The 27,517-nt window shown below is 48.1% G+C and overlaps 1 long non-coding RNA gene across 1 annotated transcript; it reads left to right on the forward strand.

Annotated features, from left to right (window-relative positions):
• The first annotated feature begins 1,489 nt into the window (after window positions 1–1,489).
• Window positions 1,490–27,501, forward strand: LOC141417563 (uncharacterized). The gene is made up of 6 exons (XR_012442208.1): window positions 1,490–4,661; window positions 6,911–7,635; window positions 10,870–11,061; window positions 11,301–22,341; window positions 24,414–24,617; window positions 27,372–27,501. It is a non-coding gene; the product is annotated as an uncharacterized lncRNA (long non-coding RNA).
• Window positions 27,502–27,517: the final 16 nt, after the last annotated feature.

The raw sequence follows: 27,517 nt of genomic DNA on the forward strand, positions 1-27,517 counted from the left end.
TGTTCATGTTCCATGTTCTTACCGGGAATGGAGGGTGGATGAGAAGAAGCCATTTGTTGGAGGTCTGGTATGGGGACTGGGGACCTAGGCTGCGTTGAGCCAACCAGCTCCTCCTGTCCTGGTGACCAGGAAGCACACTGTGCATGTAGGAAGTTCTGCCCAGGCTCTTACCGGCGACCCCACCTCACCCACCCTCTCTCTCAGGAAAACATCTTAAAGAAGCTTGAGATGGGAAGTTCTTCCCATGCGGTGTGGGGTGGGGGATTTATCAAGTGCACACTGGTGGGTTCGGAACTAGTGTACATTTAGAAGGAAGGAGAGGAATCAGCAGAGTGAATGTGCGGTGCAGAAGGAGAGAAGGCTCCTGTCCAGTGACAAAACAAACGAAGGTAAGTCCTCCGGAGAGGAGGAGGCCCTGTGTAAATGTGAGGAGGGCACTCTGCTTCTAGGGAAGACACCTCAGGTGGCCACCCCTCTCCCTTGCTCCTCCCCACAGGGGGACCTTGAGGCCACCAAGCAACACTCTACCGGTCTGTGCCCCTCATATCCTGGAAGACCGGAGTTACATCCCAAGGACCTAGAGGCCTCCCAGCAGAGCTGGCCAGGAGAGAGCACACACTTGGGGCTCCTGGGCCCAGCGTCTTCCAGGTGCCTTGAGTTTCCAGGGGAAGCAGGAGGTGGGTGTGGGCAGAGCTGGCTGCTCTGGTTGACAGAGACCAGAGCTCTGGCTCCTTCAGTTTGCCTCAGGGTCTCTGCAGTCAGCAGGAGAGCAGCTGTCTCCTCCCAAAAGTGACTGACAGGGCAGAAACAGCAGTGGAGGCCAGACTCAGGCAGACAGGGCAGCAAAAGGTCTTGCTTTGCTAACTCAGGAGGCACACGGGATAGCCCTTGGCTGGATGCATCCACTTCTAGCCATCTCCAGATCTGAGATCTTGCCCTTGGTGGAGTCCCCACTTCCTGGGGCTGCCAGGAGAACTAACGGGGAGGTGGGGGTGGGGTGGGGATGAGACGCAGACGCATAAGATCAGTGTGACAACAGTGTGACACCGGGCAAGGGCTCCACCTGTACTGCCCTGTGTTGTCATCGTCAGTCATCCTTGTGCTTGACACCTGGCTCGTGCTTACGCCTCTGCACTCTTTCACACTGAGAGCAGACACTCCCCACCCTCCACCAGAAAGCTTGGACCCCTGTTTGTCTTCTTTGTTTTCTGCTTTTCTCATTTTTAATTTTTTTGTGTTACTTGGAATTGAACTTAGGGCCTTGCACTTGCTAGGCTGGCCTCTATCATCAGGCCATGTCCCCAGCCCTTTTTTTTTTTTTTTTCTCATTTTTCTTTTATTATTCATATGTGCATACAAGGCTTGGTTCATTTCTCCCCCCTGCCCCCACCCCCTCCCTTACCACCCACTCCGCCCCCCACCCCCCGCCAATACCCAGCAGAAACTATTTTGCCCTTATCTCTAATTTTGTTGAAGAGAGAGTATAAGCAATAATAGGAAGGAACAAGGGTTTTTGCTGGTTGAGATAAGGATAGCTATACAGGGCATTGACTCACATTGATTTCCTGTGCGTGGGTGTTACCTTCTAGGTTAATTCTTTTTGATCTAGCCTTTTCTCTAGTTCCTGGTCCCCTTTTCCTATTGGCCTCAGTTGCTTTTAAGGTATCTGCTTTAGTTTCTCTGCGTTAAGGGCAACAAATGCTAGCTAGTTTTTTAGGTGTCTTACCTATCCTCACCCCTCCCTTGTGTGCTCTCGCTTTTATTATGTGCTCAAAGTCCAATCCCCTTGTTGTGTTTGCCCTCGATCTAATGTCCACATATGAGGGAGAACATACGATTTTTGGTCTTTTGGGCCAGGCTAACCTCACTCAGAATGATGTTCTCCAATTCCATCCATTTACCAGCAAATGATAACATTTCGTTCTTCTTCATGGCTGCATAAAATTCCATTGTACCACATTTTCTTAATCCATTCGTCAGTGCTGGGGCATCTTGGCTGATTCCATAACTTGGCTATTGTGAATAGTGCTGCAATAAACACGGGTGTGCAGGTGCCTCTGGAGTAACCTGTGTCACAGTCTTTTGAGTATAGCCCCAAGAGTGGTATTGTCCCCAGCCCTTTTGTTTGTGTTTTTGTTTTTGAGGTTGTGGTCTCAATAACTTTGCCCAGGCTGGCTGTGAACTCACGCTCCTTCTGCCTCAGCCTCTGAGTAACTGGGATTATGGGATTATGGGAGTGTACCACCATGCCCAGTCTTTTCTTATTTTCTAGACTAATTCACTCCTCTTTTCCACTCACTTGCTCGTTCATCCAACACCTATATTAAATATCCATGTGAGCCGGGCTTGTGCTCCTCCTGAAACACTGTCATCTGCTCATGCCACTTCTGTGCAGTCCCCATCTTCCAGCACACACACATATGCACACACGTGCACACACTCACATGCAGCACACACACGCTTCTTTCCCAGGTCCCACATCTAACTTCTGAATCACTCCCTGCACCCCACTCCATCCTTTCTGCAAGTGCTTCTTATCCCCAGTGGGCTGACTTCCAGTCAGCAGAGCGTTGGGGGCGTTGAGTTACAAAGGCTCCCAGTTCTGAGGCCTTCTGCTACCCTCACTATTCAGATCAGAGGAAGGAGGAGACAGCCATCCTGCACAGACAAAATGGGGCCCAAGTATACCCCGAGGCCTGCTCCCCACTCGGCCCCGCTCAGAATCATCTTTGCAGATGGCGGGCAGAACTCCTGGACTAGGGATGAATTTCTGCACAAAGAATGACAGAGTCACGTTACTCCAATAGCCTTGCTGAGATAGAGGCAGGGAAGTCGCTTGTTCTACCAACACTCTGCCAGGCTGGACCCTCAGGGGGTCTAAGCTGCCTGTGTTGGAACAGTACAGAGGTGGGGGCAACATTTGTACGGATGGCCAGGCTAGGAGGCCTCATTCCAGATAGTTCTATGTTGACATGGTGCAGCTGCTCCTGTCTTTGCTGGGTGGAAGACACAGGCCTGGTGGAAAAGGCAGCCTGGGCGGGGAGCCAGGATGAGTGGCCAGGGAGCAGGACGCATGCTCCCTGAGATGCTATTTCAGACTGCTGGAGATCAGTGTGCATTGTGACCACAGAAGAACCTTGCACAGACAGGACTGCTAACCGGGCCAGACCAGGCAGGAATGCACAACCAGGGCGGTTACTGCTGCTTTCCAGCTGCCCTCCTGCTTCCTGCTCTGAGTCACATGTGTTTTTGTCTTGTTAATTTGCCCACCTCCCACAACAGCCTCCATCTCCCCCATGGGGAGCTTCTGAGACTGTGAACTGGATTGCAAAACGCTAAGCCATTTTCCAGAGCTACCCTTTGTCATCTGTCTCCCTGACACAAAGAGGAGAGAGGGGAAGGAGAGGAGGGAGTGGAGGGAAAGAGGAGAAAGGGAGAGAGAAACATTTTACTGACGTCAAAGAAGACCACATTCTGCAGGATAACATTACTTGTACCCCTCCCTCTGATTTCTAGAAACCAAACGGCCTGTTTTGAAGTCCGTATAGCCTTGCAGTTTTGTTTTTTTTTGCTGCTCTCCTTTGACCAAAAGGACCATTAATTGCTGGGTGTTTGAAAGCTACCAGATTCTCGAAACAGAAGAGACTTCCATGAGTAATAATTCAGTCCCTGCTTGTGCAGGGCACTGCAGCTACAGTAAATTGATCCAGCTGCTTGCAAAGCTGATGGAAAGGGCCCCAGGGGAGAGCTTGGCTCCACAGCTGGGGCAGCTGCTGGTCTGTCACATGGCCAGGAGCGCTTGCTCTGACTCACCCTCAGTGCCCTCACCAGACCCCTGCGCCCCCTTCTGTCCCCCCCGCCCCCAGCCCCTTGCAAGCTTCCCTTTCCTTTGAGAGCTGCTGCCTTGCAGCCCCGCTGGCTTCACAGGGTGAAGGCAATTCTCCTGCCTGTGGTAGCCTGTTTGTTGGGAATTCAGGGCACTAAGAATGCTGGAGGACACCCTGGTGGTTCCAGCTCCCTCCCTCCTGAGGGTCCCTCTTGGTGGGCGGCCATGTTTGATTGTCCTTCTCGAAATTTCCCTCGGTTCTGCTGACCAGACACCCAGGGCCTGTTTACAAATAAAATCAGAGCTGGCAACAGTAACCTGCAACCTGAGGCTACAAGGCACACCGACTCCACCACCCAGATGGTGGAGTTCACTCTGTTGGCTGGCCAAGGCCGCACAAGTTAATTTTTATCCTAGTAAAAAATAATAAACAGTGCATTAGCAACGGCATGTTTATCAATTTGCAGTTCATTCCCAGCCAGATCGTTTCACTCCCGCGTGTTTTTACTGCGAGCGGGGCACTGGAGTGCGTTTCACAAAACCATATGTGGTTATTTAAGTCCTGGCCTCAGTAGCATTTGTTTGGCGTTTTTCACCTTAATTGGATAATATTATTTGGCTACTTCAGCCGTGGTCCTCAAACATTACCTTTTAATGATAAAGAAACGGCAATAAAGGGAAGTCAAATGAGTTGCTGGATCACCCTGCAGCCTAGCTAAGACAGGAGCCAGGAGAGATTTTTCTGTTGTTTTTAACGGAAGCACCAACCTGTGTGTCCTGGACCATGGGCCCAAGGCAGGGCTGAGTTGCTTGCATTTCTTCTCATCACTTTGTGGTAAGTTAACGTTACAGGAGGAGGTGAGAGCAACGATTGAGTGGAGTCAGGAACTCTGGGTAGGAAGAGGTATCAGCAGACATAAGTTTTTGTTCTTAGCAGGGCTACCGCTTCCACTGATAGGGTCATCTTTGGCTCGTTACTAGACTCTGATAGCCAGAGACACCATTTGGCCACAACAAATAGAGTCATGGTCATTGCTAAGCTTCCTCCTCCAGCCTCCCACACACTGAAGTGTGTGATAGAAAGAAACCCTAATATTGCCACATTGTGTAGGGCAGGTCTAAGCCGTTACTTGGGCACAGGGAGCGTCAAAGAATCACTGTGTGCTCTGTCTTTAGCTCCTTGGGAAATAATTCATATTCTTGAAGTCCTAGTTTCCTCCCCTGAAAGAAATGAGAGCATGGTGTGGTGTCCCTTGGCATGGTGCCTGGGATCTGCTGGACACTTGAGAAATGCTGGAGTAGGAGCATAAGCGACACTGAAGGCCACACACACGCAACCCCAAAGATGAGGCAATGCCCCGTTTCCCAAGGGGTAGGTTACAAAAGTTTTGTGTCTTTTTGACCAGCTTGAGTATATAAACTTTCAATGCTGCAAGTGACATAATCGAATTTCTCATTATAAAAGTTAACTTATTGATTTAAGTGCATGAGTATTTAGAATTACGTGCATAAATCGTGTTAGTTAGAAATACTGCCTTTGCTCCTTTATTTTATTCATTTATTGATTGAGTCTGCAGTGCTGGGGATCAAATCCAGGCCCTCCTGTGTGCCAGGAAGTGCTCTACCACTGACCTACATCCCCGGCCTTTCCAGCTTTTTCTGGAAGATTTAACTCATGTTTTCCAGAACACACATCCTCGTGCTTCTTTGGGCATCCTCTGCCCAAAGTTTTTGAGACTTAGTACTTTTATATTATATGTATATTTGTGCTTTTGTTGGCACTGGGGTTTGAACTCACAGCCTCACACTTGCTAGGCAGACGCTGCTGTACCACTGGAGACCCTCCACCAACTCTGAGACTTAGTACTTTTGAGTCTGGGTACCGAGGCTGATGGAAATCTTATTCTGGGCCTCACTATCCGTGCACTACTCACGATCTCCACCAAGTTGACTTCTTGTACTGCTTTTGAAAGGGGCCGTGACAGGTGTCAGTGTAAGGAAATACTCGTGTGCTTTCCAGTTACATACTAAAGTATGAAGAGCTGAAATGACACGAGGCTGGGAGGTTTCTTTAGGCAATTTCAGAAGAGAGAAAAATGTAAAAAACAGAAAGCAAATGTGGAAAAGTTCCATTAGTCCATCAGTGGTGAACATAACAGAGATTCATGACATGCTCTGTTCTTGTTTTGATATGTCTGAAAATTTTCATAGTGAAATTGAATGTGGGCTTGCAAAGACTTGCTTACCATATCAAATACTTGCAACTGGAGGTCATACCTTCACTAACAGCTGCAAAACACTTACATTCCTTTGCATCACAGAAACAAACAGAAGCTACTCTTCCAGTTAACCTCTATAACTACTCCAAGGTAGCATTGGTCCAGTTCCTTTCAGGGTATTTTGTTATTCTGAATAAGGAGACAGAAAGTGTTGGATGAGAGGAAGAGCTTTTTACAGACACAAACGTAAGGCAGCATCTTGGATTTGCTCTATGCTTTGCTGGTCTGAGTGGACAGGGTTGGTAATGACCCCCAGGAGAGAACTTCCACAAGTGATGGGAAGACCTATTGTGTGTGGTGTCCTTCACCAGAGGTACCCATTGCCTAGAGCTCTTGTTTGCACAGAGCTGGAGGGTCCAGGAGAGCAGGAGCAGAGAGTCCTCCTGGAAGCAGGCCTGGGGAACAGGCCTGGGTGTTTGACCTCTGGTAGCATCAGGAAAGACCCAACACCACAGTCATTGGGCAATCCCTATCCCCTGGAGAGAGGAAAGAGCCATGGTCCACACAGCCAAAGCACGGGGTGGGAGGCTGAGCCATTGTCGAGCAAACTCAGTCAAAGTCAGGCAAGAAGATACAAGCCTAAGAGCCCTAACTACCACATCTAAAGTTTACATTTGTCACTGTGGATTTTCCAAAGGAGGAAGGTGAACTTTATTAATTGAGAAATGTGTTGGAAGAATGGGATGTTTTCCCTACAAACACAGTGGGTCATTTGCCAACAAGCACTAGGATTAAAAACATCTACTGGGCCGGTGTGGGAAGTTTGTAATTCTCTGGAATTATTATTATTTTGTATTTTTCCCAGCAGAAAACTGGTCACCGTCTGATAGAGATTTCCTTCTGAAGCTTTTTGGTCTGGCCTCATTCGTACTCCACATTTCATGGGAGAGACAAGTGGGACTGTTTTGAAAGAACCCTCCCTCAAACGTGAAAAACATGGCACAATGGCTTCTGAATGTCTAGCTCAGCATTTCAGAGCTGGTAGATTTATTGGAATGCAGAAAAGAAAAGAACAGAAGAAGAAGAAGATAAACAAAATACCCATGTGCTCAAAACTGAGAGCAGGTTCTTTTTTGGAAGATGTGTTTTTCTGATGAGCTAAGTGTTGATTCTAATCCCCAAAAGACCGAGAAGTGTGAGGTTAGATAAGTGTCTGCTAGATTCATCATTGCTTTGGGGACTCTGTGAAATGGGCTCAGAGGTCACTGGCTGTGGCTGCAGAATAAAGTTCACCCTGTTTATCCTTGCTCTGATTGGGCAGTTACTGAAAACAGAATGGGAGTTAACTTCCAGAAGCCTCTGTTAACTTCAGGTCAGCCATATGAGGGTGGACGGAGGCTTCCAGCCCAGCCAGGGAGCACATGACAAGGTCTACAGGCATTGCTTGAGCAACGCCAAGTGGCCCCTGGCCAGGGCAGAAGTTAAACCAGAAGATGGCTATCCAGTGCATGGTTGGGCCTGGCACGTCTTTCTTGAGCTGCTGAGCCAAGCTGGAAAGAGAAAAGTTTGTTTGTAGATTTTGCTCATCAGGTCTGTAATGCAGTATTTCATGTGAGTCTGTTTGCTCAAGAGAAAAACAAGTCAGACTTGCAGGCCATGCGGGTGCAGAAGGGACAATTTGAGTCTTTCACCCTGCCTGTGTCATCTTCTACCTGCACTGTCCCCACCAACCTGGTCAGAAACCTCACACAGGTGGTTTGGGTGGCCTTTTGGTTGTAAAGTTTTCCAAAGGTTTGCTGCACATCCTCTGATAAGTGTAATAGCTTCCTGTGAATCGTGATGACTTCTTGCACTTACATCTGCAAGCATGTGTGTGGTGTGTGTGTGTGGTGTGCGTGGTGTGTGGTGTGTGTGTGTATGTGTGTGTGTGGTGTGTGATGTGTGGTGTGTGTGGTGTGTGTGGTGTGTGTGTACATGTGTGTGGTGTGTGGTGTGTGTGTACATGTGTGTGGTGTGTGTACATGTGTGTGTGGTACGTGTGTGGTGTGTGTGTGGTGTGTACATGTGTGTGTACATGTGTGTGGTGTGTGGCATGTGGTGTGTGTGGTGTGTGTGGTGTGTGGTGTGTGTGGTGTGTGTGTGTACATGTGTGTGGCGTGTGGTGTGTGTGTGTACATGTGTGTGGTGTGTGTCTGTACATGTGTGTGGTGTGTGTGTGGTGTGTGTGTACATGTGTGTGTGTGGTGTGTATGTGTATGTGTGTGGTATGTGTGTGGTGTGTGTATGTGTGTGTGGTATGTGTGTGGTGTGTGTGTGTGTGTGGTGTGTGTGGTGTGTGTGTGGTGTGTATGTGTATGTGTGTGGTGTGTGTATGTGTGTGTGGTATGTGTGTGGTGTGTGTGGTGTGTGTGTGTGAGGTGTGTGTGTGTACATGTGTGTGGTGTGTGTGTGTGGTATGTGTGTGGTGTGTGTGTGTGGTATGTGTGTGGTGTGTGTGTGTGTGGTGTGTGTATGTGTGTGTGGTATGTGTGTGGTGTGTGAGGTGTGTGTGTGTACATGTGTGTGGTGTGTGTGTGTGGTATGTGTGTGGTGTGTGTGTGTGTGGTGTGTGTGGTGTGTGTGTGTGTGGTATGTGTGTGGTGTGTGTGTGTGGTATGTGTGTGGTGTGTGTGTGTGTGGTGTGTGTGGTGTGTGTGGTGTGTGGTGTGTGTGTGTACATGTGTGTGGTGTGTGTCTGTACATGTGTGTGGTGTGTGGTGTGTGTGTGTACATGTGTGTGGTGTGTGTCTGTACATGTGTGTGGTGTGTGTGTGGTGTGTGTGTACATGTGTGTGTGTGGTGTGTATGTGTATGTGTGTGGTATGTGTGTGGTGTGTGTGTGTGTGGTGTGTGTGTGGTGTGTGTGTGTGGTATGTGTGTGGTGTGTGTGTGTGTGGTGTGTGTGGTGTGTGTGGTGTGTGGTGTGTGTCTGTACATGTGTGTGGTGTGTGTGTGGTGTGTGTGTACATGTGTGTGTGTGGTGTGTATGTGTATGTGTGTGGTATGTGTGTGGTGTGTGTATGTGTGTGTGGTATGTGTGTGGTGTGTGTGGTGTGTGTGTGTGAGGTGTGTGTGTGTACATGTGTGTGGTGTGTGTGTGTGGTATGTGTGTGGTGTGTGTGTGTGTGGTGTGTGTATGTGTGTGTGGTATGTGTGTGGTGTGTGAGGTGTGTGTGTGTACATGTGTGTGGTGTGTGTGTGTGGTGTGTGTGTGTGTGGTGTGTGTGGTGTGTGTGTGTGTGGTATGTGTGTGGTGTGTGTGGTATGTGTGTGGTGTGTGTGTGTGGTGTGTGTGTGTGTGGTGTGTGTGGTATGTGTGTGGTGTGTGTGTGTGTGTATGTGTGTGTGGTGTGTGTGGTGTGTGTGTGTATGTGTGTGTGGTATGTGTGTGGTGTGTGTGTGTGTGTGTGTGAGGTGTGTGTGTGTACATGTGTGTGGTGTGTGTGTGTGTATGTGTATGTGTGTGTGTGGTGTGTGTGGTGTGTGTGTGTGGTATGTGTGTGGTGTGTGTGTGTGTGTGTGTGTGAGGTGTGTGTGTGTACATGTGTGTGGTGTGTGTGTATGTGTGTGTGGTGTGTGTGGTGTGTGTGTGGTGTGTGTGTACATGTGTGTGTGTGGTGTGTATGTGTATGTATGTGTGTGTGGTGTGTGTGTGTGTGGTGTGTGTGTGGTGTGTGGTGTGTATGTGTGTGTATGTGTGTGTGGTGTGTGTGGTGTGTGTGTGTGGTGTGTGTGTACATGTGTGTGTGTGGTGTGTATGTGTATGTATGTGTGTGTGGTGTGTGAGGTGTGTGTGTGGTGTGTGGTGTGTATGTGTGTGTATGTGTGTGTGGTGTGTGTGGTGTGTGTGTGTGGTGTGTGCATGTGTGCGTGTGTCTGCAAATGCATGACGAGTATCCTGGCTCTGCTGAGCCTGCTGCTGTGGCCACAGGGCTGTTTGTGTGGAATCCTCTTCCGTGTGGTCAGCCCCGTCAGGCCACGCAGCAAACGTGTTGGGACGGCGTCTGGCACGGCCGCCTTACCGCAGGCTCCGTGGATAGCGAGCGTTTGCTCCTGTGTGAGCAGTTGGCAGCCAGGTAGTGTAAACAAGGATTCCAGGGAGTAGTGGACGGTCAGCAGGGGAGGGAGGGCTGGGGGCAGCGCTTTGAAATTCCTGGGCCTGCTTGCTGAAGGTCATTTGAGTAACCTGGTGGAGCTGTGGATCGACAGGTTTCAACAACAGGAAAGTCTCTTGTTTTAAAACCCTCTAAAGCAACCTGTGGGCTTAGGAAAAAAAAGGTGGCCTGTGGTTTGGCGATTGTACTTCCTTATTGATATAATGGCCCCTGACGCAAGGCCTCCTGGGATTGCCGCACAACCGCAGGCCTGACAGTTACCCTGACGGGTTCTGAAACACAGCCGGGGCTTTCTGGACAGATGAGAAGTCTAAAATTTCCCTTTCATTTCCTCTCTTCTGTGACTTTGTCTTTTTTTTTTTTTAAACAGTAGTAGAAAAGGGAGTTTTGCCCACGGGTTTAAGAGTTTATCTTGGCTGAGTGGCTTCCCTTGCACTCCCCCAAAATCCCACTCCAAAAACCCCAAGCTTAAAAAAAAAAATCGTATTTTCTCGCAGACTTCCTTCAGCAGGATGACGTTTGTTTAATCTGCTTTTGGGGTTGCACGACAAGCAGATCTTTTACGGTGCTACGGTTTTAGAAGCATTCTGAGATCTTGTCTTCCCGTGGGCGTCAGGCCTGAGAGCGCAGGGAAAGGCTATGTCCTTCTGGAACCTTCTTCCTCTCACAGCTCCAGGACTCCTCCTTGCGCTCTTGGATAACTGGAAACAGATGTCATTCCTGGGTGACGGAGCTCCCTGACCACAGCCAGAACGTTCCATTGGCTGGAGGGGAGGATTGTCTGAGCCCTGCAAGCGTCCCACATCCCAACGAAGCTGCAGCAAGGGGCTGCTGCCCTCCTGTCTGGCCTGGCCAGGCCCTGGTGAGGCCCCGTGGGCCATAGACAGCCGCGTTGAATCAGCGTCTAGGCAGCTGCTTCTCTCCCCTCCCTCCAGGAGAGAAAGAGTGCAGAAGGGGGGACCACACTTCCCCAACTCAACTCCTCTTGGGCTCCCTGGGCCTGCATGCCTCGCCCGCCCCACGTTTGGCATGTAGGTTTGCATGTATGCATGTGTGCATGTGTGTTCTTTGACCTAACCCAAGCTTCTCTTATTTTTTCAGTGAATTCAAAGAAGATAACTACAACTAGTGCACAAACAACTCCACCTTGCTGGTTCCTCTGCGTGGGCCCAGGGTCTGCAACCTGAAACCCAGGGCTGGGATTGTTGTATGGCAGAGTTTGCTTCTGTCTCTCTTCCTCTCTCTTTCTCTGTCTCCTCTCTCTCTCTCTCTCTCTGATAAGCCCAATAAATCTGCCCCAAGCATGTCACTGAGGCCATAAGGAAATACAGACCTGCCAAGTGTGAGCTCTAATGTGAACTGCCAAAGTCGTAAGGTTGCAGAGAGAGCAAACTCCACTTTCTGAGATGTGCATGTCTACTGCATATCACACGGGTGACGTGGAGTGCGCAGGAGTGCGGGGATCACTTGGTCTCCAGGGACTGCAGATGCTTGCTACCTGCATAAAATGGCGTGGTCTCTGTGTATAATTTATGCAGATCCTGCCGTAAGCTTTCAGTCATCTCTAGATCACTTCCAATACCTAATACAACGTGAGTGCTGTGTTATGCTGTGTTACTTAGGAAATGAGGACAAGAAGAAAAGTCTCATGTTCAGTATGGACACCTTTTCTCCACTCCCACCCATTTGAAATTGGTTGAAATCACAGAGAGCCAACCGTGCCGTGTGTGTGCATGGGTGCCCTGTGTGTGCCACATGTGTATGCACGGGGTGGGAGCATAAGAATGAACACCACGCCTAGGGCTGTGAGTGTATGCGTCCACTGAGTGTGTGCGCTGCCTGTGTGCACTGGCCTGTGTTCAGCTCATGTTGACATGAGTGCCATGTGCACATGCTATGAATGTGTCGTGTGCATCATGCTTGTTCCATGTGTATATGTGTATACCCTTGCACGCATTCTCTGTGTGTGTGGCGCACAAGATGCCACAGATCCGTGGGGGCAGTGAGTGGAGGGTGTTGGAAACCTATGCATGTATGCACACGTGTGTTCTTTATGTTGTTTGGTGCACACAGCACAGGTCACACCCCTGGAGGGACCATGAGGTGGACCTGCTGGGGAACAAGCAAATCTCTCAGGACAGATGCTCTGGTCCGGCTTGTTGCATTTTGCCCTCTTAAGCAATATACACGGAGATTGCAGAAAGACAGGCAAACTGCATTTCTCCTTCCCCCGCCTCCCACGTGAGTTTTTTTTAAGTGTCTCTTGTCTTCAGCCTCAGGGAAAAGGAGAGCGTGTTGGAATTAAGACTGGGCAAGTGCTCGCCATCATTCTGTGTACCCAGAAGACTGAGAAGAAAAAGGAAACGGCCAGCAGGGAATCAGATTGGGAAGATAGCCTGAGTTTGCATTTAGAAAACGCAGAACTTGAAGCTGCCCCAGTTTCCTGTCTACCCTCACTGTACCGGCTGACCCATTTCTGGCTATTTTTATTTGTTTCTTTGAAACACTCACTGTGAGATTAGACTTGACTCTTGTCAACTTTGTTCTTATTCCTCCCTGCCATTTGAGTCCCAAAGTGCGGCCCTTCCCACTAATTATGGGTGAGCGCAGAGCCAAGGGAAGGCAGGGCTTTACTGGTGCTGTGACAAACCAGTGGCCCATTTCCTCACCATCAGAGACACAAGGACAAGCAGCTGCTACCTGTACGCGGAGCTTTGTACTGGCCTCGCCTTTGTGTGGTTTTCCCCACGGAGGCACCTGGGCTCCATTAGCACCAGCACCTTGCCAGCTCCTGGTGTTGGGGGGGTGTGTGCTGTCCTGGGCTCTCGACCCAGTTTTGCACTTTGGGCCCAGGGTGGTGAGAGTGTACTCACTTATCTAGGATTACAGCCTGAGTCAACAGTGGAAGCAGGAAGTGAGCTTAGAGTCTGGCGTGGTGTGGAGAGTGGGGGTATTTACTTTTCTCTTTGAGCAAACTTTGATTTACTCTTTAATAAGTCAGCGCTGAGGATGTGGCTCTGGAGAGGTTTGTGTTGGCACTGAAATCCAAGTCACATGTTGATAAGGGCGGACAGGGAAGCTGAGTCTTGTGTTGTTCCAGCTTCATCATTAACCCCAGGTTTGGAAATTGACTTCTTTCTGAAGCACGGCTCCCGGTGTTCAAACCGTGGCGATTTCCACGCACAAGGCGCTTTGACATTCCTAACCGAAGGGTGTCCCGACCAGGTGGCACACAGCACTGTAACACTCCTGAGGGGACGTGAGCTGAAGTAACCTCAGACAGACCTAGTTTGGGTCTTGGCTCTGTCACTTATGGTGCCACCTGGGGACTCCCTTTGCTTTTTTTGGTCTCAGTTTCCTCAAGTGTGAAATAAGGGTACATTCAAAACAAAACAAAACAAAACAAGACAAAACAAAACAAACAAGCTTATAGGTTGTTACAGGACCCGTAAGGGGATAGATGTGAGAGACCGGATGGGAGTGGGGGACACAGTAGACACTGGTAAAACCATTTATGTTGGATGGAATACATTTCTGTTTTCCCTTTCCAGAAATTTGTCCAGGACATTGCTGGCATGGAGCCCATGGCATCGCTACATCCTCTCTGCTTGTCCTGTTTGGTTCTACGCGAGTGGCTGGAGCCTCCATTCAACAACTGGGGCCAGTGAATGTCCTTGTCTCCTGGGGAGAGGGACGTGGGTTCTGGGGGCGGCTTGAGACTTCCTTTTCTTTTTGCCTACGGCACTTTCTCATTAAACACAGCCATCCACAGAAAAGGGAAAAAAAAGTGTGAGAAGAGAGGAAGTACTGGGGACGACAGTCATATGCCCAGGGTGACCCCTGGCAGTGGCTATTCCTTTGCTTGCCCATAGGACCCAAGGAGAGCTTGGGGGTGGGGTGGGGAGAGACCCTTCCCAGGGCCAAACCAGGCTTCTCTCTGAGAGCTGCTGTAGGAACAAGTGTGAGGGTACAAATGGCCTGCTGTGGCACGGGCACCAGAGGAGAGGGCAGAGGGTCACCGGGATAAGCAGTGCCATGAGGGTGCTGATGGGTCAGCCGTGAGTGCTGCCAACAGGAAGCATGTTGTCTCTAGAGAGTTTAAAGACAATAGTCAACTAGCTTGAGGCTAGGCTGCTTTTTAAGTGTTTAATTGCCATGCACAGTAATTCCAAACAAGTATCAGTGACAAAATCTCCTTCCCCTGGGCGGCCAGCCTTTCTGCCCCCTCTCTGTGTGCACTGGTGAGCAGGGTAGGAAAGGGCCCAAAGATGAAAGGCCCAGAGATGTTTCTTTCCTCTTTCCAGCAATATGCTGGTGAGGACAGGTGCTCAGTGCTCCTGAGGGTTGAGAGAATCCCCCTAGAAGGAAGAGAAAGGAGCAGGGCCTGGGAGTGGAGCCCGTGGTGGGGCTAGGGGCATCATTTTCTCTATGGAGGGAAATGAGGCGAGCAGACTTGTTGCCAGCCAGACAACTTTGGGGGTGAGGGTATGACAAAGAATCCAGCACCCACATGGAAAGAAGTCCTCTGCTCCCACCCCGACCTCAGATGGACCCTTTGGCCCTGTCCTGCTGTGTGTCTGGGTGCACACTGAATGCCCTTGCTTACCAACAGAACAGGACATTTCAATCCTCACTAGCAGCCCCAGAGCTGGACAGAGGTATGCCATTTGCCAGGTGGGCAGTCAAGACTAGGAAGTGGTCAGGACCCTTGTCAGAAGCAGTGGGTCTGCTGCCCTCACTCCTCTGTGTTCAAAGGCTTTGGAGGTTTTGGGTAAGGGTTTCTCTCAAGATCATTTTAGGGATGCACAAAGTTGTCCTCAAGCTCAATAGGCTGGCTTATTGCTACTGAGCACAACCCTGGAGGTCACTTTTGAGAGGCCTCGAAGGACACGGTGACCAATGGGTAGAGACCTCCACAAACAGGCCTTTTCCAGAGGGCTGCCATTGCTGTGTGCCATAGAGAGGCAGGGCAGATATTCACAGAGCAGTTTGGGTTCAAGGTGGCCCTTGCGGCCCCTGCTCCTGGAGGCAGGCCTGGCCGGGGGCCCACTGACAGTGCCTCCTTGTTGCTGGGAGTGTTTTGGTATAGAACTGTTGAGAGAGACTCCTACCACATCTCTCGGGGGATTTTACTTATCTTTCCACCCAGTTCTCAGGGCCCAAGCCTAGAGAAAAACTCAAAGAACAGGCAAATATCCTCTGCAGGGTCTGCCTGCCAAGGCATTGTCTGGGGTGATGGAAGAGTCTTGGTCAGACTCAGGGCCTGTCTCCTGGTTCCCTGTTCCAGGAACCTGGATGGCTGGGCCTTCCTGAAGGAAAGGCTAGCACATGGCTTCATATAAGCTCAGGCTGGTCAAGGGCCTAGATGCTGGACAGAGGCCTCACCGGATCAAGTGCTGAGGGCGATGGCTTTCACCCCTGCCTCCCTCAGAGTTTGGACTCTTCCGAATTCAGGAGCTGTCTCCCTTTGAGAAGGAAGACATGGCCTGTCTGGATTATTTATGGGTGGCCCCATACAGTATCTGCCTTTGTTCTTCAGGGCGGCGTGCATTAAAGGCTGCAGGATGGGGAGAAGTGTGCTCAGTGACTCGCACAGGAAATTGGAAATTGGAAACCTAGGGTCGACCCCCTCCTCTGACTCATGCTTAAACAAACCCAACACTCCCCTGACCTTTGCCTTCTGCATCTGTGGCAGGCCGGGCCTCCCTACAGTCCCTGCCTCGCCCAGGGCTCATAGAGGCCAGCATTCGGCCAGTTTGCTGGGGGACAGAATCCTTCAGATCCACTCATGCTAGGCCGTGACTGGTTTTGTTTTTTTTTTTATTTCTGATAAAGTGAATTCTTAGATACTTTTTTCTCTTTAAATTTTTCATCCATTATATTCATTAACACAGAGATATGGAACATTTGGCAAAATTATTTGAAGTAGCCCTTCAACCTGCGATCATAATTTCAAATCAAGTAATTTGCTGAGCAGCTGTGGGGGAAGAACAAAGGGCCTGGGAGTGATTTAGGGTCTGTGGGAGAGCCATTGAGCTTAAGGCCTGAGCCAGTAGCAGAAGCAGCTGGGGAGGTAGGTGGCTATGTGCGCCCCACGGGGAGAAGGTTTTCTCAGCCGTTACAGTTGAGTTTTTGTCTGCTGAGCACTCTACACACAGCACTTAAAAATACATAGACTGAGCAGAATGCACTGAGAGTCCATTATTTTTTCACTCTTGAGAGCTTTGGCTCAGGGTTTGGACAAGTCTGGTCTCCAATCCTTGCTCTGCAGTCACCAGCCTCATGGGATATCCATAACCAGAGTATAGGAGTCGGTTTTCTGTTACTGTGACAAACCCTTGTGCTAACCCAAATCTAGAGAAAAGGGTTATTTTGGCTCGAGGTTTTGGGGGTTCCAGTCCATGCTGGTTGGCTTCATTGTTTGGGGCCTGTGATGACGTCTTACGTCACGGGAGGAACATACGATGGATGTTTGTGTTGGCAAAGAAGTGAAAGAAAGACAGAGGAAGGGGCTGGGGTCCCTTCAAGGACACGCTCCCTAGCAATGACCTGAAGGCCTTCCACTAGGCCCTACCTCTTAAAGTTTCCTCTACCTGCCAGTCGTGCCAGGCTGGGGACCAAGCCTCATGTGTTAACATGAGCCTTCAGAGGACACTAAAGATCCAAACTCTTACATGTAGCTGCCACGTTGTAGGGGCCAGCTGAGGATGAGCTAAGAGAATATACGTGAAATGTTTGTTTGTCCGAGTCACCCCCATAGTAAGCGTTCCAAATGCTGTTATTGGCACCAATATGCAGAAATGTCCCATGGACACACTCAGGCTTTGCAACTGACTCATTTAACAAGCATCCCTTGAAAGCGCTGTGTCTCAGGTGGGGGGCTGGGTGTTGTAGGGGCACAAACATGCCAGCCACTGGAATTGACGTGCTATTAGATAAATAAAAAGATACTTCTATTAGTTACAAATCATAATGACTTCCAAGGATGCTTAAGTCATTTACGAAAGAGCCTTTCTTAATAGACTGAGGTCAGACACGACTCGAAAAAAATGTACAGAGTTAAAGAAAAAATAAAACAGAAGTGGACATATCTCTGACTGTCTGGGAACTTGTTGATTTTTCAATACAACTATTATCTAAATAACTCAGTTTCCTAAAATAAGCCCTGCTTCATACCTGGGAACCCTCAGGCCCATGTGCAAACAGTCTGGCTTGTCAGAGAGGCTTCCATGGACACATGTTCCCAGAAGGGTGACATTTGCTGGGGATTATCTAGTTCTGCCAAGTGACGATCTTAAGAATGAGAAGTCACAATATCCAGTCTCCTGTTCTTTTAATCACATTTCTGGGAACAGTTGACAGGAATGGCAGGCTCACTACTTCCGAAGGTAGGCGCTGGCCGTCTGGGATGAATGCCCTACATGTTGAAGACGGAATAAAGAGAAGCTAATTTAAATGAATTTGCATGGCTCATCTGAAGGACAAAGAGCCTTATTTGCTGCCTTTCCTTTCATCGTGATCCCTTCGTGGTCTGCTCTTGTTTTGACTGCTTGTTCCCTTCCCCTTTTACCCCGAGCTGCTCTCTGTCCCGAGGGGCACAGTGAAGATGGCCTGGCTCTCCATGGGTGGCCAAACATGCCATGCCTGGGAAGTTTGGAGCCAGCATTCAGCCCTGTTCTCACCCCAGCTCTGCTTTCTGGGAAAACAACATTGAACTTTGTTCAGCCAAAGCCTGATTTCCCCAACACCAGTGTTTGCTCGCTGGCTTCCTCCCCCCAAGGCTGGGTTCAGCTGCTGACCATTTCGTTTCATGTGCAGTGTGCATGGCTGGCTGCTTTCTCTGCTCCCCTACTTCTTGGAAGGCAGCCACAGAGGGCAAATGAGCCCAGGCCCTGCGCTGGTGGCAGGAAAGAAGGTGTGTGTGCTCCCTTTGAGGCCAGTGGACCAAACGCACGACTGCAGTGCAATGCCACAGACCAGGGCTGCATTGCTTGGCTCACACTTCTGGCTGCCTGCAGAATTCTTAGAATTAAAAAAAAAATACAAAGCAAGTTGACAGTAACTAAAGTAAAAAGAGACTAAGTGAGAAAAGATTTATTTTGGGAGCTCTGGATTCTGAAATTCTTTTTAACTTTACTGGGGTTTGAACCCAGCGCTCTTCTAAGCTCTCTGCTGCCTCTCCCTCACTCCCTCCTCTCTTTCTGACTCTTTCCTTCATCACTTTTCTTTTTTTGAGTACTGGGGTTTGAACTCAGGGTTTCATGCTTATAAGCATCTTGAGCCACTCTGCCAGCCCTTTAGTCTGTTGGCATTTTTTGAACTTGGGTCTTTCAAATTATTTGCCCACCTGGCTTTGAACTGCAATCCTCCTCTGCCTCCTGAGTAGCTTCGATTACAGGTGTGAGCCATGAGTGCTCAGCTTGCTTTAGTTATGTTTGAGATAGGGTCATGTGTGGCCCTTAGTCTCCTTTTTGTTCCTGGGTAGCTTCGATGACAGGCATACAAACCCACACCCACCTTTTTTGTATTGGTTAAGATGAGGTCTTGCTAACTTTTTGCGCTAACTGGCCTTGAATCTTGATCCTCCTGATCTCTGCCTCCAGAGCAGTTAGGATCACAGGTGTAGACACTGTGCCTAGCTCTTTTATTACCTTTAAACTTTAAAATAAAACATGTCTACAAAAAGTGTTCAAGACAAAGGTGTATCATGAGTGATGTATCACAAAGTCAACAATGCAGGTGTCATTGCTAGCGAGGTCAAGAACCAGACCTGTCCTCATTAGATGCACTCTGTGTTCTCCTGCCCATCCCCCTCCGTCCTCCCACCAGAAGAGATCACCATCCTGACTCTGGAACAACATCCTTGGTTGTGTTCGTTGTTTTGTCATTAAAATGTGTGTAGCTTTATCCACAATTGCCAGAACTTGGGAGTAACTGAGATGTGTGGATAGGTAGACTGTGGTCCATCCTGACCGTGGAAATGTGGTGTCAAGCCATGGAAAGCTGTGGAGGACCTTTAGATGCATATTCCTAAGGAAGGAAGCCAATCTGAAAATACTACATGACATACCTGTGATTTCTGCTATGGCGTTCTGGAAAAGACAGTTGTGGAGACCAGTGTTGGCCAGGGGCCAGCAGGGAGGGAAGAGTGTGGAGGTGCAGGCCCAGCCTTCCTAGGGCAGATGCTGCTGTGCAGAGTCTGTAATGGTAGATACACATTCTGCTACATTTGTCAAGTGGCAAAACCCAGGGAATGTCCAACACCAAGAGTGAGTCCTGGTGTAAACCAAGGAGTCTGGGTGGGGATGAGTCAATGTAGGTTCATCCATTATAAAAAATGCCACTTCTGTGGGTGATAGTGATAAAGAGGGAGGGTGTGATGGGCATCCCATTATCTTCTAGATGTCATTGCTTCCATTGGGAAATCGGCTGTCAGTCTAACCAGGCTCCTCTGATAGAAGTCTCCTGCTCTCTGCCTTCTTTTAAGATGTTTGCCTTTTCTCTGATCTGCAGCAGTTTTACTATGGTATACCTCCAACTATATTCATATTAGATTTTCTACCTATTGCTCTCTGTGTGTCTTTTCATCCTTTTATTCTCTCATGCTTCATTCATTTTCTTTTAACCCAACACCCAATTTACTTTGGAATGGTCTAATCTATAAAACCCATTCATGACTTACTAAACTTGATTATTAGATTTTTCAGTCCTAGAATTTTGGTTGAGTTCTCTTTCATGGTTTCCAAATACTCAGGGGACGTGTACTTATTTTAAAGTCTGTCTCTGGTGACCCTAGTGTCTGTTGACTGTAAGGCTCTACTGTTCTATTGCCCACTGTCTTGCTGACTTTTATTCCTATTGTTTTTCTCATTTGGTTGTTTCTGCTCCTTTAGTAGTAGACATACTTGTAAAACTAACAGAGGATATAATCTGACATTGAGGTAAATTTAATCTAATTTTACAGATTGAAATGATTTGAAGGTAGGTGAGCTGTGATGACTGTGAAGGTTAATTTCACTCCAATGGCACAGACCTTCAGAGTTCTAGCATAAAGATGAGAGCTTTTCTGGAACACTCACCTTGGTGGGCTCTGAACTCCGATATCTGGCCGTCTAGCCATATGATGCTGTGTGCCTCTCACCCTCGCTGATGTCTGACCTGGAATTTACAACCAGCCCAGAGGAAGCATGGTATCAGACTCACCTCCTCGGCCTCCACTTTTTCAGTTTTTGGCCTGCTAGTTCTTCACTTTTATGTTAGCTGTCTGACACCTTCAGGGAGAGGATTTAATACATTGTGCCGCTTGTATGTTTGTCCTCACAGGGAAAACCGGTATGAATTACCTTCTCTGCTATTCTCTGCCTCTAATTTCCCATCCTTCTCAGTCTTCTTTTTCTTCCTTCACATTTCTGGGGAGGAAATGTCTTTGTTCTCACTAAAGCAAGCCCTTCCTTGGTCTTCTTTCTCTTCATACTTGTTTAGAGCTGTAAATCCCCTTCAGAACTTGACACTTTGGAGCCTGCCCTATCAACTCATCCAACAAAACCTCTTCCTGAACATTTTGCCAATCTCCAGCCCAGGCGGTACTATTTTTGGTGGCAATTCTTTCTAGAACATTCATCAGCTCTGGTTCTTTTCCTGTCTTTTCCAGCGTTCCTGTCTTGATGGGTTCACCTGACAGAGCAAGTTAACCACCAGTGGAAAAGAGTGAAAGTGGAAGGCAGGAAAATGGAGCTGCAAAAAGAATTTGTTTTCTTTGACATTATGCATCTCAGCCTGGAACTTTTCTATAAGAATTCTCTCTTGCTTTTCACTTTAGCTTTCCTCTCAGTTGCCAGAGTGTTTGAAGAGCAATCCACTCTTGCTGTTTCCATTACTGAAGCATAGCGCTCAGATTTAAAGGGCACCCACACCAATCTAGTTGCCTACTTGTGTTGTTTTTCCTTGGTCCCCCTTCTCCTTGGTTCTTTTGCAGTTTGTCATGGTTTCTCCCCTTTCTCTGAAACTTTCTCTTCCCTTAGCTTCTAGAAAGCTTAACACACTTATCGCTCCTGCCTACTCATTCCTTTTCACCTTCCTTTCCTCTCTTCTGTGTCTAAAGGTAGAGCTCCCGAAAGTTTCTTGACCTTCCTCTCATTTCTTCTCTGTATAGACTCTTAGGCTTCGTCAATTCATGGCTTCCGCCATTCCTTTTGGAGCTGAATATCAGCTTTCATTTCTCAATGACTCCTGTTTTTTTCTCCCTATCTGTGTCCTTGAAGTCCTTCAAAAAATTTTTAAAAGTTGAGCTCATAATTTCCACCCACAAACTTCCTCTTTTTCTAATTCCCGTGTCTGTTAATTCTATGACACATCCCTGCACTCATTTTTTCTGCTATATTAAGTGCCCTTCTTTTCCTCTCCACTTGTTCAAATCCCATAGGCTTTGAAGGACTAGTTCAATGCCTCCTATTTAAGAAAAACTTTGAGGGCTGGGAGGGGTGGCTCAAGTGGTACAGTACTTGCCCAGAGAGCACAAGGCCATGAGTTCAATCTCTAGTACAGCAGGAAAAAAAGAAAACAAAAGGAAAAAAAACTTTTGGGTCATGTGAAAAAAAAAAGTGTGGATTTCAGCAGGGAGAGGTATGGTTCAAATCCAGGCTCTGTTACTAAGACTAATTGTGTGAGTCTATACAAGGTATTTAAATACTGTGAACTTGGGTTTTTTTTCATCCACAAAATGGGAATAGGGCTGACTAACTCTTAATTCTAAGATTAAATGGTGATGAATAGGTTCTATTTTTGACTGTAAGCTCTCTCAGAGCAAAATTCACTTCTGATTAATAATCAATCTATCCTCAAGTGCTTATTAAATAGCAAGGAATGAATGGGTGAATATTCCATAATTTGCCAAAAAAATATGCCAATGTCAGCATTTTATTCACCAATTAAAAGGACCAAACATACTTAGCTTTGTTCTGTTGAATATTGCCTGATTACATTTGTCTCTGCTTTGACACTCTCACTTTATTTCCACCTAGTTGAATGGCTTGGCTTAATATCGAATGGCTGATAAGATTGAAGAAGTGATCACAGGCTTCTAGACCACCAGCCTCAGTTTGTGTCACTTCCTCACCTGCTGAGAAGTCTGAATAATTGTCTGGTGGGTTTAATGGTGTAGACAACTGCCCTTGGCTGGAAATGTTCCAAAGTCCCATCACCTCTTTGTATTTTTGCTTAATTTATTCAGACAATTGCTTCATCTCTTCACTTCTCTTGATCTTTGTTGAACAGCCTAGTAGGTCCAGGCTTAAAGATGGTAAGGCTGGTGACTTTTCCAAGAGCACATCAGGCCCTGTCTGCAAGGGTGGACATGCCAGACCCTTGTCTCCTCTTGGCCTATCAGATTCAGCTGAATACATCTGGCTGATGCTTTAGCAATTTGGGCTTCAGTTTCTACTCTCAGCTGAGTGTAGACCACCTGGTCTTAGCTTGGCTCACCCATTTCCTCATTCCCTTGCCAGGCGGTGTCTGGCATCCACAGTGTGTTAGCTCTTCCTTCCTCCCCACTGTTCCTCCTTAGGTAAGTCCTTCAGGAATCAATGGAGGTGAGGTGAGGGATGGGCATGCATGGTATGACATTCCACAGAATAGCCAGGAAGGATCTGGAACAAAGCTTTCTTGCTAAGGTCAGTGTAGGAGGCTGAATAATTGCCCTCCTCCAAATATCAGGTCTAAATCCTTTTGACATATAAATATCACTGCTGATTCATATGTTGAAATCCTAACCCCCAAGGTGGTGACTTTAGGAGGTGGGACTTTGGGGAGATGTTGGGATTAATGTCCTCCTAACAGAGACTTTGGAGAGCTAGTCAGCCCTTTCCAGCCACCAGGTGAGGACATAGCAAGAACCAGGGAACTAGGAAGCACCCTCACCAGACACTGAATCTGCCAGCACCTTGACCTGGGGCTGTCGGCATCCAGGACTGTGAGAAGTAGATGTGTGACGTTTGTGAGACACGCAGTTTCTGGCAATTGTTACAGCAGCCTGAGAGCATGAAGACCTTTACCTTACTTGGATAAAAGAACTTTGCAGATGTGTTTAAGAAATAATCTTCAGATAGATAGAAGATTATTCAGGAGCGTTTGTGGGACCTCTAAATGCTAGCATAGTATTATTAGAAAGAAACCAGAGGGAGGTCGCACACACACAGCCTGGAGTGACGAGCTCACAAGTCAGGGGATGCTGGCAGACGCCAGCAGCTAGAAGAGGCAAGGAATGAATTCTCCCCAGGGCCTCCAAAGGGAGTCTGGCCTTGACTTTGGTTTTGGGGATGTTGACTTTGAGCTTCTGAACTCCAGGAATGTGAGAGGTTATAGTTAATAGTTTTAAGCTACTGAGTCTGTGATAATTTGTTACAGCAGCTGTAGGGATGCAGTGAAGCCAGTGACAGTGCTGGCTGAGGTGACACTGGGAGAGCACCCATAGGCTCTGTTCTGCAGCTGGCTGGCTGGTACTTATGGCCAGTCTGGCCATTAGTGCTTGGATTCAGAAACTCAATTTGATCTTCACTAAGGATCAACCAGGTGGCCAGTAACCCAGTGATTAGGGCTATATTCCATACTGGAATACCCCAGTTTTTGATCTGCCACAAGACTGTGGTAACCAGACAGGTATCTCCCTCCTAGGCAGGTAGGCAGGTGACTCTCTACTGGAGTCACATGGTAGCTGGTAATTCTGCTTGGCAAGAATTCTAGCAGGAATGTAAGGAATCTGAAGATACCTCTCCTAGTCCACAGTTTGGGGACTCTGACATGGAAGCTCTGGCCATACTTTTGTCCCCAAAGCCTGTAAGACCAAATCGATCTCCTTCCATATTATATATGGTCCAGAGATACTCTGGCTTTCCAGGTACTCAGGGTAGTTACAATGTGCCATTTTCTGCAGCGACTTTGTAGCAAGGATGTCATTGGCTGGATAGAGGCTGTCCTGGAAAGATCTAGAAGCTCCAACTCACATCAGAGGTGCCGCAGTGCTAAGTCAACATAAGTCCACACACATTTATTGGGCACCGCTTTGATGGGTGGTCAGCTGCGAGCACAGAAGCTACCCTAGTTAGTTTGTGCAGAGATTTACTGCAAGGCATGAAATAGTTAGCCATGTTGTTGCAAGGACTGGTTATACACTGGGCTTTCAGGGATGAAGTCACTAAGAGCTGCTCCCCCTGCCACCAGGAGAAAGTGGGCCACCTGCCTGCAAAGCTGTCCTACATCTGCTGTCCCCTGTACCCCCAAAATGGATGTCTGCTGCCTCACTTCTGTCCCCATGGAACCCGGTCCAAATCCAAGTCTTGTATGACTTTCTGAGACTTGAAGACTTGGTTGCTTGGCCTCTGCATCACAGAAGGGGACTTCCCACTGCATGGATGCTGCATGGAGGTAAGAACACCTTGGCCTGCTCAAGAGAGATGAAGAAGTCCCCATACCTGGAGTGTGGTGAGGATGACAGAGACGGGGATGGGGACAAAGAGCAGGGAAGGTGCTAGGTCACAAGGACCTTATAGGAGTTTAAATTTTATTTTTGTTGCAATAGGAAGTCCCTGGAAGGTTTTTTTTCTTTTTTAAATGTGAATTTTGACACAGGGTCTCTCTTTGTAGCCAGACTGGCCTCAGACTCACTGTATAGAATAGGCTGGCCTTGAATTCACCATCATCCTACCTGAGCTTCCTAAGTGTTGGGATTACAGGCATGCACCACCATGCCTGGCCCCTGGAAGGTTTTAAGCAGGGAAGTGTGTGGTTGAATTGTACCTTCTAAAATTCATGTCCACTGGGAACTGCAGCATGCGACCTCATTTGGAAACAGGTTATTTGTGACCGTCGTTAAGGTAAGGGTTGAGATGGGATCAGCCCATACAGGTGTTCTTAGGAGAGACACCTGGAATGTCCCGTAGGGAAGAAAGGAGGTGATGTGGTGATAGAGGCAGAGGTAGGAGTGTCTTGTCTGCAAGCTAAGAACACCCAGGGCCACTGCACCCCAGGAAACAGTGAGGGGCCATGGGATGGCTTTGCCATGGCAGGGCCACTACAAGGAGCCAGCCTGGTGGATACCTTGACTCTGGACTTTTGCTTCTTGAACTGGGGAGGGGAGAACCTGCTCCTTTTGCTTTGTATTCCTTGCCTGTGGTACTTTCCAGATACAGGACTAGTATGACCCAATGAGTGTTGTGGCCAAGTCTGGCACAGCAGGGAGGCAGTCCAGCTGGGGTTGCCATAGTCCAGGTGTGGATGATGCAGATGGATTGAGTGGCACCTGGGCAGGTGACAGGAAGCTCTGAGTTGCAGGCTGTGTTGTGAAGTAGACCCTATGGGCTCTACTCTTGCACTGAAGGTTGGTGTCCTGGGTAAATACAGCCATATCTACCAGTGGCCTAGACCACGGATGGAATTCATGGAGACCAGGCAGCTTGTAGGGTGGAGTTGAGGTGACTGATACTTCTGTACCACTAAGCTAGAGACGCCTGTAGGACACCCATTGGAGATGCTGAGCCGGCCATTGGGCTGCTCTGATCTAGGGCTCTAGCAGGGAGAAGTGGGCACAGGGAGACAACGCAAAGGTCACCTGCATGTGGGAGATAGGGAGTCCTAGGACTACATAAGAGAGTAGATATGAGAGTGGGAAGAGCCGACATCAAGACCAGTGGGGACTTAAATGACAGACTGTGGCAGAGAGGGTGGAGAAGAACCAGGTACAAATGGGTCATGGAAGTCATCTGAAGCAAGTCTTTCCAGGAGAGAGGGATTGAACAAAAGTGAGATGAATGGAGGCATTGGCTCCACATAGCTGTTGGTGACCTATTTTAGGGACAAGGTGGCCACAGATACTTGACTGGAGCAGTTGGCAGAGAGCATGGCTGGCGAGGGTGGTGATGGAAAACCTACAGAACTCTTTGGAGTATTTTCTCTCTGAGAAGACAGGACAGGACCAGCTTGGCTGTGGAGAGGGGGTGGAGTCAAGGGAGAAAGGGGACAATGGGAGGCAAGATGTCCTTGAGGAGCTAGGGGTGTGACTTGGGGAGGGTGTGGGCCATTCTGTGTGTGACAGAGAAGGTAGGGCACAATATGGTGGCTGGTAGGAGAGGAAGGGAAACCCAGCCCAGAGCCCAGTGGTAAGGGTGGGACCCTGCTTTCAAGGCCCTTGTGGGAAGGCACCCCCAGCTTCAGTCACTTTTGTCCATTCATATCAGCAGCGTCCAAGTGAATGAAATGACACCAGGACTTGTCAAAATATCTCTCTGTTGAGAACCTAGAAGCACTACCTTACTTGTCCCCCTTGTCCCCACCTCTCCTGCTCGGGGATTCTGTGGGGCACAGGGAGTTTTTCTATCAGTCCCTTTAAGTACCATAGGCCTGACTCCATCTCTGTTCCTAGGATAATGAGCAACTCCTCTTAGAAATAAAGCTAACCAAAGAATCTTTCTGTCCTCTCATGGGCACCTTATTCTCACGTAGGTTTGGGGGAGCTCCCCCAGATATCCTAAGGAGCTGCCCCTTCCCTCCTGCCCCAGCACGGTTACAGGGCTGGTCTCAGGAAACAGGTTCCTGACACTTTAATTTTTCCCAGTAAAAGAAAAAAGCCTCCCTAAGTTTAATCATAGCTAAGTAATAACATGGTTGGTTTGCTGTCCCTTTGCTTTCTAGGACAATTTTTTTTTTTTAGTTTTTCCAAAGACCTAGTCTCATAAAATATCTTATTACCAAAAGAACTCCACAATCAAACCAGTTTTGGATATCTTACACATTAAATTTTCAGAGAAGTCCTGCAGTTAAAAACTGATTCTGTTTTACTGAACAATGCTCCAAGGTATTTGACCCCACACAATGCTCATCAGAATACATGTTGGGAAATTTCTGCCTATGCAATCCTCAGTTTACCAGAAGAAATAGTCATCCCCATTTCTCATTTGATCCAATGGACTCTTTAAAACTATTCTCTAGTCACTTTACAAGCAATTTTAGAAAAAAGGAACGCAAAACCAGCTCTAATTATATACCAGAATTGAGTCACACAAAGTCCTAATTTTTTATTGTGTTTTTCCCTGATTTTGAAAGTGTACACCCAAAGTGAGTCATCCCCACCAGTTGTCAGTCGTAGATTTGGCCCTGACTTAGGGTTCCCGCCATCTCTAACAGGTCCTGCTTATCCTGCTTGGCCTCTCCGTGCACTTGACGTGTGAAGATCCGTGTAAAATCAGTTGAAGCTTCAAAACCATAGTTCTGTGAGCTGAGGTTCGCCGTGTTCGCCTCATAACAGTAAAGCATTTTATTCAGATTTGTAA

This window comes from Castor canadensis, chromosome 15 (genome assembly GCF_047511655.1).
Source record: "Castor canadensis chromosome 15, mCasCan1.hap1v2, whole genome shotgun sequence".
Taxonomy (NCBI): Eukaryota; Metazoa; Chordata; class Mammalia; order Rodentia; family Castoridae; genus Castor; species Castor canadensis.